The sequence below is a fragment of the Sturnus vulgaris genome, chromosome 3 (genome assembly GCF_052056855.1).
Source record: "Sturnus vulgaris isolate bStuVul1 chromosome 3, bStuVul1.hap1, whole genome shotgun sequence".
Lineage (NCBI taxonomy): Eukaryota > Metazoa > Chordata > Aves > Passeriformes > Sturnidae > Sturnus > Sturnus vulgaris.
Genome location: NC_142245.1, coordinates 37,976,300 through 37,988,409, shown reverse-complemented (window position 1 = coordinate 37,988,409; position 12,110 = coordinate 37,976,300). Strand labels below are relative to the sequence as shown.

The 12,110-nt window shown below is 40.4% G+C and overlaps 1 protein-coding gene across 10 annotated transcripts in view; it reads right to left on the bottom strand.

The window, feature by feature from the left end:
* Positions 1 to 219: 219 nt before the first annotated feature.
* The window catches only part of TTC27 (tetratricopeptide repeat domain 27), a 157,098-nt gene continuing 145,207 nt past the window's right edge, over positions 220 to 12,110 (bottom strand). For 6 of the 10 annotated variants that reach the window (XR_015802287.1, XR_015802283.1, XR_015802290.1 and 3 more), the window contains 2 exons: positions 8,751 to 8,841; positions 220 to 744 (listed from right to left, as the gene is read on the bottom strand). The gene's annotated coding sequence lies outside the window, so the exon portion shown is untranslated. Of the gene's footprint in view, positions 745 to 8,041; positions 8,151 to 8,750; positions 8,842 to 12,110 lie in introns of all 10 variants that reach the window. The other 4 variants (XR_015802291.1, XR_015802286.1, XR_015802288.1 and 1 more) reach the window with 3 other exon arrangements.

Here is a 12,110-nt window from a genome sequence, read left to right as displayed (position 1 = left end):
CAAGGGCTAGCACTGTCTGTTAAAGTCCACTTCTAATTTGAATAAAGGTTCTTATATTGGGGAAAACCTAATGCTCATATTGTCTGATCCTGTAATCAACTAGTCTTGAACAGTCTTAACAATTATATACAACCATCGTTTCCACAGTGTAATTCCAGCAGGAATTATAAATAAGAAAATGTTTTTACTTTTGTGACTTACTAAACCAGAAACACTGACTCAGAAGATAACCTATTTTATTCAAAGAGGGATGTACAGGACAGTGATTAGCATCTTCCAGGGCTAGGTGTTATTTTAGGAGGGTACATGAGAAACCTTTCTTCAAAAATAAGAAAATAACATTCAAAGTAACAAAGAATGCTTAAACTGAAAATGTGGGTGAGAAACCATGAGTTAGTTTTCATTGTAGTGCTGAATCCTCATATTTCCAGCCCATCTGAAATACTGTGCACAACAAGCAGAGATGTCCCAAGGGGGACTTTTGATATTTATTGGGTATTACGGTAATACTTTCACAAAGGTTTGTGTATTGTCAAGAGAATCTTGTCAAAGATAATAATCCCACTGAACTGCTTGGAATGTTCTCACAGTTTCATTTTCCAGGATATCTCCAGAAGTGTAATTGGCGATGTCCAGGCATTGTGGAAGATGAATAGTATTCTCCTGACCTTCAGTAGTAGGTTAAGCCACTAGGTAGCCTGTTGAGTCCAAAAGGAGTTACACCAATATGCTGGCTGCATAAACCTGTAATTTAAAGATGTTTAGAGTCACAAGATTACAAGCATACTGAGGTAACAGAAACAAAACACGTTCAACTGCAGGCAATTAATTATTCTGATTATCTCTTTGTTCTATAGGTCTTTTTCTATCTACACGTTTTATGGTATACAAGAATAAATTAATCAGGATTTTTATATAAGACGTGCTAATGTACTTAAGAGGAAAAATCAAAGAACTATAATAGGTTTTGCTTTGTTTTAAAGGTACAATGGTGTAAAAGCCAAGCACGTGGTTTAGGTTCCCCCTTTTATTGCTTTAGAGTGTTGTCTGGCTTTTCCAAACCATATACATAAATATGACTGTATGACCTGGAGATAGGAAAGCACTTGTTTAAACATGTGCATGCCCACACCACCACAATTTACAGAAACTCAGAGCTGGCACTGACATAGAAATTTAGAGTTGCACCACACATACTGAACAATTGCTCTAATGTTTGAAATACAATGGCTACACTGTTTTGTTTCCAAGTTCTTTAGGAAAAATCAGTACAAAGTTTTTTGGTACCCTAGTACCTCTCTAGATACTATTGAAAAGTATTCATTGTATTATTTCTCAATTAGCTGTTACTAATACTCTAAAAAAAATCTCCAAATTAAAGTTTAGGCACAACTAACTGGCATTAAGGAAAAATCTTTGAAATTCAGTGGAAGTGCTGTAGTAGCCTGTGGATTCAGGAGTGGCAGGTGGAACACAAACAAATAAAACAGGTTAAGAAAAAATCCCTAAATTATATATACCAGTTTCATTGTTATAAGCCAGCAAGTCAACCAAGCACTTTGTTTTATGAGGTGTTACAGAGTCAGAGGAAAAGAGGTTAGGAGACTCTACCAAAAAGTAACAGTGCAAGGTAGTGAAGGAAAACCCCCACATTTGTCCCTGTTAGAAGCCAATTCCCTGTGCTGGTTGCAGTTGTGATAGACACTGTATAAACTTGCACAGCCTGATGCTCCTCAGCCCAGAGTAGTCCATTTGGAAAACCCCACGTTTTCCCAGCTTAGCTTCACAGGTTTTCCCTCCATAACTCTGCATGGATCACGGTCCAATCACTTTTGCATACGGCCACTCTCAGTGAGCAGTTGTGAGACAGAAACATTTTGGTGGCATGTTCATTCCCAGCTTATTTTTTGATGGCAAAACATACTTCTGCTTTGCTGGTCTCCCAAACTGATTTTGTCATCCTGACTCAAGGAAAGCACCTGTGTGGGACAAAGGCACTGAGCACACAGCTGCCAGTAGGTAGGATAGGATGTACTAACCTGTCAGGAAATCTCTGTGAGGCTCTAAGAGAAAGAAAAGGTGCTTAGCTGTTCCAAATGATATCTTTTTGAAAGAGACACTGAAAAAAATGTGAGCCAAAAAGTGATATTTTCAGCCTTGGTCTCTGCTGCATTTGACTCAGGTAGACAGAAATTTTGATGGCGTTACAGGACTGCTACTGCAATTTTTTTTCCTTGTACTTCAGCAGTTCTCAGCAAAAATGCCAACTTATCTCGGTTTAAGCTGAGACTGCTGTAGCTCATTGTATCAGGTTCATTTGTAACACTGTCTAGTTCTATTAAGCAGCTAATAATACTCACACCTATGCAACACTTTTCATTTATAGACTTCAACACACTGGCACAGCTGTACCCCCATTTTACACAGGGGAAAAGTCAAGGAAAGCAAGGCCAACACTGGACTTTCTAAAGCACACAGCAGTTTGGGTGGCAAAAGGATGTCGGATATTACTTGTTTTTTCCCCTGGTGTGCTGGAAAAGGGTTTAATTAGGCAAGTGTGCAGCCATTTACGGGGCTGAAGGCCCAACAGGGTTCCCGTGTCTTGCAGGCACAGCTGGTTGTGTTTTAGGGGCAGGGGCTCAGCCTGAAGTGTGAAAGCCCCTCCTGCCACAGCCCCGGGCACAGCACAGCTGCTGCACCCACCCACAGCCTGCTCCCACCTTACAGGGACAAGCAGAGACACAGAGGGACACAGACACACAGCCTCGGAAATGTTGGTGGCACGAGATCAGGGGGAATGTGGAGACTGTGAAAGGAGAAGGGGAAACAGCAGAAACTTCCAGGAGAGTGTGAGAAAATACATTCAGGGAAGAAGAGGCAGGAAATGCACCTTGGACACCTAAGTTTTGATCCAGCAAAGAACATAAGCATGCCTTAGGTGTCCTTTTGAAATCGAGGAGCTGGAATACAAGGATGCCTGAGCTTTGCAGTCTTGACACTTTTCCACTCATATGTCTGTCTCTTTCCTTGCCCTGTGCTGGAAACATTTACAGAATTATAGTCCAGTTCTCCTGAGTACCATGCCCAGGTAAATAGAAGCTTAACAGCACAGGAAGCCAGCCCCTTTCATTACACAAGAACAAGACAGACCATAAAGCAAGATCCCAGGGTGAGTGAGACTGCCAGCAGTGCAGTCCTTATTGTTAGGAGCAACCCAATCAGCCCTGGGGCACGGGCATACCAATGGCATTTTCATGGCCTCATTTTCATTGCCCCACCACTTCTTCGTGAAGCTAACACTCTCTTTTAATTTCCAGCCTCCATTTATGCAGCACCACTTTACACCAACTCCCTGCTTTCCCTGTGAGAATTTTCTTTCCACCTTAGCAAAGTTCAGGCTTTTCCGGAGTGGATAACATGTACATTGAGTTATCTGCAAGTCTATTAGCACTTCACTTACAGATTAATAACCACTTCTATTTTTATACAGGACTTTATATCCAGTGTTCTTCCTAATACCTTGTAATTGTTAATATAAATTTCTTTTACAGAGGTGTAGATCATGCTCTTATCTTAAACCGCTAAAGAAGGTGTGATGCTTAAGAATTATTAACTAGACTAATAGATTTATCAGTTAAATAATTAAGCTTTAGCCTTAAAAAAACCCATTTAAATAATAGCCTTAACAGAATATTTAAATAATGTGGAATTAATACTTTTATAATTAGATATATTAGAGAAAACACACTTCAGTAACATTTTAGAAAACACTAAACATTAGAATGTTTAGTCTGAGGGTGAAGCTTATCAGTTTAAGAACTCATTAAATATTGGCATACAGTTACTTGACAATTAATCACATCCTGACTCATGTATTCAACATGAAATTCACAGTGGACCCTTCTGTTGAAAACAAAATACTTTTAATGTGGTTTAAGTTTTAAGGCATTCATACATTTACCAGTTAAACTGCTAGGTAAAAAAAAAAAAGATTAACAATAAGCAGAAATATACTCTAAGATAAGCTATCAAGAGTCCAAATACTCAAAACAATCATAATCTGACTCTCTATAAAACAGTTTAAGAAAAGTCACAGCAGCTGTTAGGTTCTAATTTCCTTTCAAAATTAGATTATTAATTTACATACAACTAGAAGGTAAAGTTAGTTATACCAGTATAAGTATCAGTCTTCATATAATGTTATCGTTCCCTATTTTGCAATAATTCCCTAATTACAAAGAAATTCTAAGTTGCTGGAAAGCTGTGCCATCAGACAGCTGGTTCAGCCAATCAAAACTAGGATTTTCTTTTTAAAGTTAATATTGCCATTCATGGCCATGGGCTGCGTGAGGCTCTAACCCAGCTGTTCAGGATAACAAGGGAGCAGACATAGGCGTGTTTCACCCTTTCCAACCTTGCTGCACTGCTACTGCTTACCTTTGGCTTTGGGAAATGATGGGAGGGCACAGGCTTTTGGCTGGGGCACAGCCCTGGGAGCTGGATGAGGGGACACCCCAGGCTGGAGCAGACACCTCCAAGGGCTCCCCTCCTTGCCAGGGCTGCTGTCCCCTGAGCACTCACCTTAACCCATTCTAAGCAGAGCAAATTTCTGCTTAGTGACTGGAAAGGGGAAAACCTAAACCAGGCCCCTCCACCAGTTTGAATCTTTGGTCACATCTGAGTGGGTGACCATACAGAAGTGTGCCGTGATAGCTCTCTGTGCACAGGATGTCCACATGGGAGGTATGCACAAAACCCTAAAAATACGAGACTATAAATGTACTGCAGAGTCAACAGTAAGTGAAATGTTTTCAGAAAATCCTAAAGGGAAGAGTGGAAAAAAAGCAGAACAGCCCCCTGGGAACTCTGCTTTGCTAAGTCATAAAACCCTCAGTTTTCCCCGTCTGGAAAAGCTGTCCACAATGCTCAGAACAATATGCTTTTATTTTTAGCCTTTTACACCAAATAACCATGAAGAAAAAAATACCCAGTGTGAAATGTTGTAAGCAGGCAAAAGTACCATCTTGCAGTTAAGACAGATAGATTTTTAAAAGCTAAAGTTTGAGACATGAAATTGAAATTGTTCAACAAAGTTTACAAGTAAATTTAATATTTCAGGAACATGTTTATGTCGTTAACTAAAACCTGTTTTCAAATTGCTTTAGCTTTTTATGCTATGTGTAAAAAATATTTCATATCTTCACTTTGAAATTCACAAAAATTTAGAATCTTAAAAAAGTCCTGAAAAATGGACATGCCAAATGTGTTGTTAATAAACAAAAAAAATTTATTTTATTGAATAAAATGGCTTGAAATCAAGCCAAACTTCCAAAATGGAAAGGAAGATACATTTTTTCTTCTTTTTCTGAAGGCATCCAACAGTGCAGGAATGCTTTGTTGAAAATCTAAAGATGGACAAATAATCAAAAACTTGGTGGAGCGTGGAGCAGCAGATTGTATTAATTAAACCACAATTAACTTTGCGGCACTATTTGGTTTTGCATGGTTGCTCAGTATATTCATGCGTATTGTATCTAATCCTGCTATCACCAGATAGACAAAACTCCAGACACCAGGAATTTGGTTTGGCTAAGTCAAGCACAGTGACTTATTTCAGATGCTGATATCTATTTCTCAAAAAGAAGCATTGTTACTTTTCCCTGTATATTCTACAGCCCAACTCAGCTGAGGCTCCGTTGCGTGGGTGTGCTCAAGGCAAACCGTCAGACAACACTCAGATATTACAGAAATTTATAAAGATGTTAATGAGACTTTGCCTGGGTGTGTTGCTGTTTCTGCAGCTGAACTGGGTCAGAGACTGAAGCTCCTGGGCACCCTCCCAGCTGCTCACTGTTGCTTTTTCTTTTTTTCACTGCCAGAGGTCACCCTCTTTTGAGATTTTCCTCTGCCACTGCACGATTAGGTTGGCACTGTGAAATGACATAATTGTGACTGTCACGATGGCTTTATCATTGGTACCTCTCAATAGTACTCAGGTTACAGATAGTGAAGAGCAGAGTGAACTCGGTCACTGGGCTTGCTAATACCTGCACCCACCGCTGTGGCTCAGGCTGCTGCAGGAGTTCAGAGTTTACAGCAGCAGAAAGCCATTGGAGGCACTTCTCACCTCGAGGGGCTGGCAAACCCCTCTGGGTACATGAGCCCCTCTTTGCACCCCTCCTGAGAGATGGAAACCTCTACTTCAGTTAACTGGGCTAGTCTATATTCTCAGCCTCTGCTGTGCCATAAATGCAGACCCTCTCAGATGCCATTCAAAGCAACCTTTTAATCTAGCACAGCACAGGATAGGTGTTAAGGAACAGATACAGATAAGGTTTCACTGCATTAACACCTGTGGCAATGTTTCCCAGAAATCTAACAAACTGTAAGAGGAAGAGGTGATAAGATGCAAGGCAGTTTTGGCAGCCTGCCACCACAAACTGGTGTATGCTGAATGTATGTCACAGGCAGATCCTGTGCAAAGGTCACAGCAAGCTAAACATTACAAATCCTAAAAGGTCCTTCCACAATTAACATTTTAAAAATAATGTATATTATGTAAGCTGCTGTGATTAAAAGAGGCCAGGAACAGGGAAATGTAGCCTGCAGCCAGGATTGTGCTAATTATACAATAGAAATATTAATCAAGTGAACTTAAGGGTGGGAAGCAGGCAAGAGGACGGGGGAAGACATGACATAATCTCCTTAGTACCCTGTGATATTCCAGTGCCCTGAAAAACGGGACAGGCAGACAGAAAGAGAGCAGTCCTGCCATCCTGGCTGGGAAAAGCTCTCTCTAGCAAGACAGGGGTTCTGCCTGGGCTGAAAAGCCACATACAGTGTCTCTGAGTGCCCACCAGTGCACACCACAGCTGGGGTGCTGTGGCCTGCAGTACCACGAGCCCATGAACGCCTTGAAGAGGATGCTTTCCAAATGTAACTTTAATAGGGAGTTTTGTTTTGCTTTTTCCTACCTTGGTACTACAGACTGATGGTTTGAAGTAAGCCCTGTCTTAAAGGGAAAATCGCACTGTGAGTAACTTCATACAGTAAAGCTCTCTGCTCCTGCGAGGATGGCAATGTTCAAAGCTTTTCCTGTAACCAGCATTCCTATCTGTATTTTTCAGGATACCCTAATGATAATATAGTCATCCTCCTCTTAGTCACAAGGCTGTTTGGGAGATGGTATCTCTGGGTCTGAGGTGGGGGAGCATCTGCCAGCAGACTGCATTAGCCAGGAAAATCCTCTGGCACAGAGGGGGAGTCGGGAGCCTGCCAAGTACAGAGCACGACAAGAGAGTTTATAATGAAGCAATGAAGCCTGTGCATGCTTCTGCCTTCGTTTGCTTGCTGCTATGGAGGATCATCCTTATGTTACAGCCCAGCTCCTGGCTTGTTTTGTTTAGATCTACCAGCTCAACTCAACTTCCTTTTCCGTCCTCAGCTGATCTTGCTGGTAAGCTGGGCACTACTATTGAAAAATCCTTTTTGTGTCTATCCCCTCTTCCTCAGCATCACTCTCGTGTGTGGCTCTGAACTTCCTTACTTAATTCTTTCCGTCCCTTCGTCATGACCTGACATCTTTATCAGCCTCTGATGTTCAGGTTTCTGGGCATGCAGCACACAGCACCTTGGGGCTGGATTTCCCTGGCAGGAGCCTGGGGAGCTGCCAGCAGTAGTAATGAGGAAGAAGGATGGAGAATCTCAGCCAGATTCTGTCACATGAATGCACTACCTTACAGCAATTAGGAACCTCACAGCAGCTTGGATATACATGCCCTTTACACACTGCCCACTACTCACTTGTGTAGTGTATTTTTCTTAGCATTTTTTTTCACTGATCTTTTGAACAGTATTTTGGAGCAGCTCCCAGTACCAGCAGTAGGATAAATAGAGTAGTCCTGTTCAACTTTAATTAGTAGTTTGCAGCAAGGATAGTATTAAAATATCAGCTCTTACTATCATAATTACATAAACTTTCTTGCATGCAAGCACCCACTCAAAGGAATGCATATGTCCATACCAAAAGTTCTTTCAATACCTTTGCTGGCATCTGTTATATATTGCCTGAACAAAGAAAGAGAATGGATCTTTTCAGCCATCTAGCCATTCATACCTAAGGTCTTTGTTTCTCGGGCACAGGAATGAAGCTAGTCCTCAGGAAAAAAAGAAAAAAAAAAAGGTTAAAAAGACCTGAATGTAATCTTGTTTCCCTTCATGATTAACTGAAGTTGGGGAAAAAAGAGATCTCTTTCATGAGCCTTAGGTCGCTGGAGACATATTGGAGTCATGCTGCTCTGTCAGCTGAACAGGAGCTCCCAGTGTGACACGCTGCTAAAAGAGACAATGCTGCTCTTGGATACATGAGCAGATACCCAGGGGTGTATCCAGCAGGATGGCTATTAGATGTCTGCATGCAGTCCTGAGCAAATACTGCTGGAATACTGTCCTGGCCTAGTGCCTGCAGCTTAAAAGCAATGCTGATAAATTATAGGAACTTCAGAGAAAACCCACAAGAGTGTTTAACATGGACATGGCCAATCTTCCTTGTCCTATAAGCTCTGTACCAAAATCATTGTTTGAACAAAAGCCAGCAAAGGGGAATTCCAGGAAAAATCAGAAGAAGACAAAATTGGTGCCCTAGGAATCCCACTGCCCACTGCTCACTGCAGTGATGAAACACTGCCATGATAGTGAACACTGCCAGAAGATGAAACAAGGCCATGACAGAAGATGAGTTGGGCACTCACCTTTTCCATAACTGTGCCACAGTCCTGGCATGAGTTGCACATTAACACTTCCATTTCAGGAAGTGTAGCTGGAGCACTGCTAATAAGTTACCTGGAAAATAAACATCATCTATGAGAAAGTCCATTAACTACGACTATTTAGCTCATCAAAAGGAGGTTAAGGACTGAGTCTGACACATATATAAGACTTTGACAACAACTGCTTCAATTCAGTAAAGGAGAAGGACTCTGAATGTTGAATATGAACAGTGCCTTCATTTCCTAAGGTGAAAAAACAATTTTTGAATGTAATACAGCATTTGAAATTTGGAAAAACAAAGTTCAAAGCAGCCATAACCTCATTTTCATTTTCCTTCTTAAAACCATTATCCTCCTCACAACCCTGAGAGCAAGTATTGTTTATTCACATGGTAAATGGCTGTAGCTGTATAATTAAAAGAAATCTCATTAAAAAGATTCTTTTCTTAATCCTACATTGGAAAGAACAAATAAAAATTTTCGTGCCCATTTCTAACTTTCTACTTCGGAAATGCCTATTTATGACATAGAAATTAATTAAACTGGAATAAAACCCCCATATCCTAAACTCTAAGCAGTCCAGATACTCTGGCAGCTTCTCTCTTTTCTGATGGCAAGCTACTAACAGTACAAACCTACCAGTTTCTTCTGACTTACTACATGAAAAAACCCAACCATTCAGAAGCCTTTGGCCAGGATTACCCCTGCTATCAGTTTTACAATGTCACAGTGGATTAAGGCACAGAATGATTTTTTTGCAGTCCAAAGGTATGCAAAAGTGCTACTAGGAGATGAAGAAAAGCAGAAGATTCTGGGAAGTCAACACTTGCAATTACAAACTCTTAAATAACATTAAATGTATTTTTATGAAGCAGTACAATCCCTCTTCCTTGGCTTCCTTATGAATAGGCTAATAGGAATCACATAACAATGATAAGTGCTTCTGCAGCCATTATTGTGGCTAGTGGGTTTTTAAAACAACAACAGAATTATTGTATGTTCCTATTAAATCCTCTTTGTCACCATTGATAGAATTGATCGAGTGCTCTTCAGCAAATAAACACATTGGTGAATTACTCTTTTTCTTGGTCAGCTGTTGTGTTGACAGGACTCTTTTATCCTTTGAGTGGCAGATGGTATGTGTGGCTGCTGGGAGGCAGCAGACAGAAAGTCAAGTCCAGGGCTTAGGGAACAGGCTAAGAAATGCCAGTGGAAGCTTGTGCAATGTGCAGGAATCAGCCAGATTCAGAAGGGAAGGAGAAGCCCTGTCTAGTGTCTGTTGAGACTGATTTGGGATAGCCATCGGGATTATCTTCCTGATGACACAGATGATAGTTGCTTTTAAAGATGCCATAGTGATTTCAAACATTGTTTGATTTCCCCAGCAATTTCAGAAACTGTCTCAACCTCCAGGAAATCAGATGCTGCTGAAATACTTTGCCACAGACAAGACCAACACAACAGCAAAGGGAAATGCCACATGCAAACATATTAGAGGAAAAGGAAAAGTGATTAGAAGAGTCTTCCTCTAAATTTAAATGTTGCATATCATAACCCTCTTGTAAGTCCAAATGTTTGGGTATTTTTAGCACCACTCTACCAAATTAAGAGGAGGAATTAAAACCAGTAAATCAACCTATGCTTGCTTTCTGTACCTCAACACGCCACATCCAGTATGCCTGTGGTTTCCAGTGATCAGAGAAAGAGCAGCCTGTGAAATTAAGCAGGTATTTTTTCCTCAGCAGTGATGTTTTGTTTCCCATTTCTCCCTGAGGCAGACCCAGCCCTGGCATTCCGGCAGCATCCCTACTCTCGAGTGCCAGCTGGGCAGGGAGAGTTGGCGCAATGCATTTTGCAGCTACTCTCTGTGTGCACCCGTCAGTGTCACTGACCACATTCCTGGCACCTGACACACACTGGAACACCTCTCCTACACATTTTTCTCCTCCAGCTTTGGCTCATTCCAGTGGTTTTCTTAGAAAATCAAACTAACTATGGTCGTATTACTTTAAAATGTAAAGCAGACATTTTGGCCCCATAGCAAAACATTTTTAGAGTGAAATACTGTGGAGATGTACAGAAGATATTTTGACCACCAGAGGGGGCCTGTATTGTCCCAGATTTAAAGTAAAACCAGAAAAGCGTGTTTTAGGAGAGAAATAAAACAGTAAGTATGTATTTGTACCAGAGTAGCACCTACAGGCATGGAGTAATGATCCATTCATTCCCTGAGATGAAGGGAAAACAAGTTTGTGTGGGATGAGCAGGGAGTGCTGCTGGTACCCACTCCATCAGCTGTGCTCAGAAGGTATCCTACAGAGGAAATTCTTCAGGAATAATACGAGCTTTTTTGTGAATCTGTATGTGAAATACAATGAGATTATTTTGCTGTTGCCTTTAACCACTGCCTCCCCATCTGCATTTCAGTAAAAAAAATGCTGTAGATGCAAGTCAAGTTTTCAAGGCTCTTGTCATATGTCATGGTATTAATATTTGTCATAACTACAAATGGGAAAATTTTAAAACATCGATATTTTATCAATATTTTGCATAGATCTAAGACAGGGTTCTTAGGTTCCCAGTTGAAGTACAAAGACCAGACTTCAGAAATACAGTTTCCAGTTAATATTTCTAATTATAGTGAGAAATCCTAGCACAAAATTTAACAAGATTGGAAAAGCTTAAAAAAAGGCTTTTTCACCCTAAGTAAATGAACTGATCTACAACTGAGAGAAACCATTTTCCAGTATCTTCTTAGTTATTGTACTGGATAGCTGAAAAGTACTTGTTTTCCCTTTCTCTGCACTTTGCTTTTTTTAATCTGTGTAGAATGAATACAAACCATGTGTAATGCCATACCCCACACTTGCAGTCTAAAGAAACTTTAAAAACACATTCATATATCATCATACTAATAACTAGGCAGCAGAAATTCTAATCCAGCATTTAATGCAAAAAATCCTGTTTATGTTCTGTGACTTTTACAGCAGACCATCTATACAAAACAACGGCATTAACACTGCCTCAAAAAATTTTAAAAGATGGGAAAGTTACTGCTGTTTGAATAGTAATTGACAATCTTGCATGTTCTTGCTTGGAAACATTGTTCAAAGGAAACAAATCTCCCAGCTGAAAGCCTCATTCCTAGAGTCATCCAATAACACATAAATAGGACCACTTAGACACAGCATTTGTCCCACACTCTAACTTATTCATCTATTTGTAGCGGATATGAGAACTTGTGGGTGGCCTGACATGGTCCTCATTCAATTTTATTTAATTACTCACTTGATTTCACTTGAAAGAACTATTAAAATGGCATCTTAATTGCTCAGTATTATC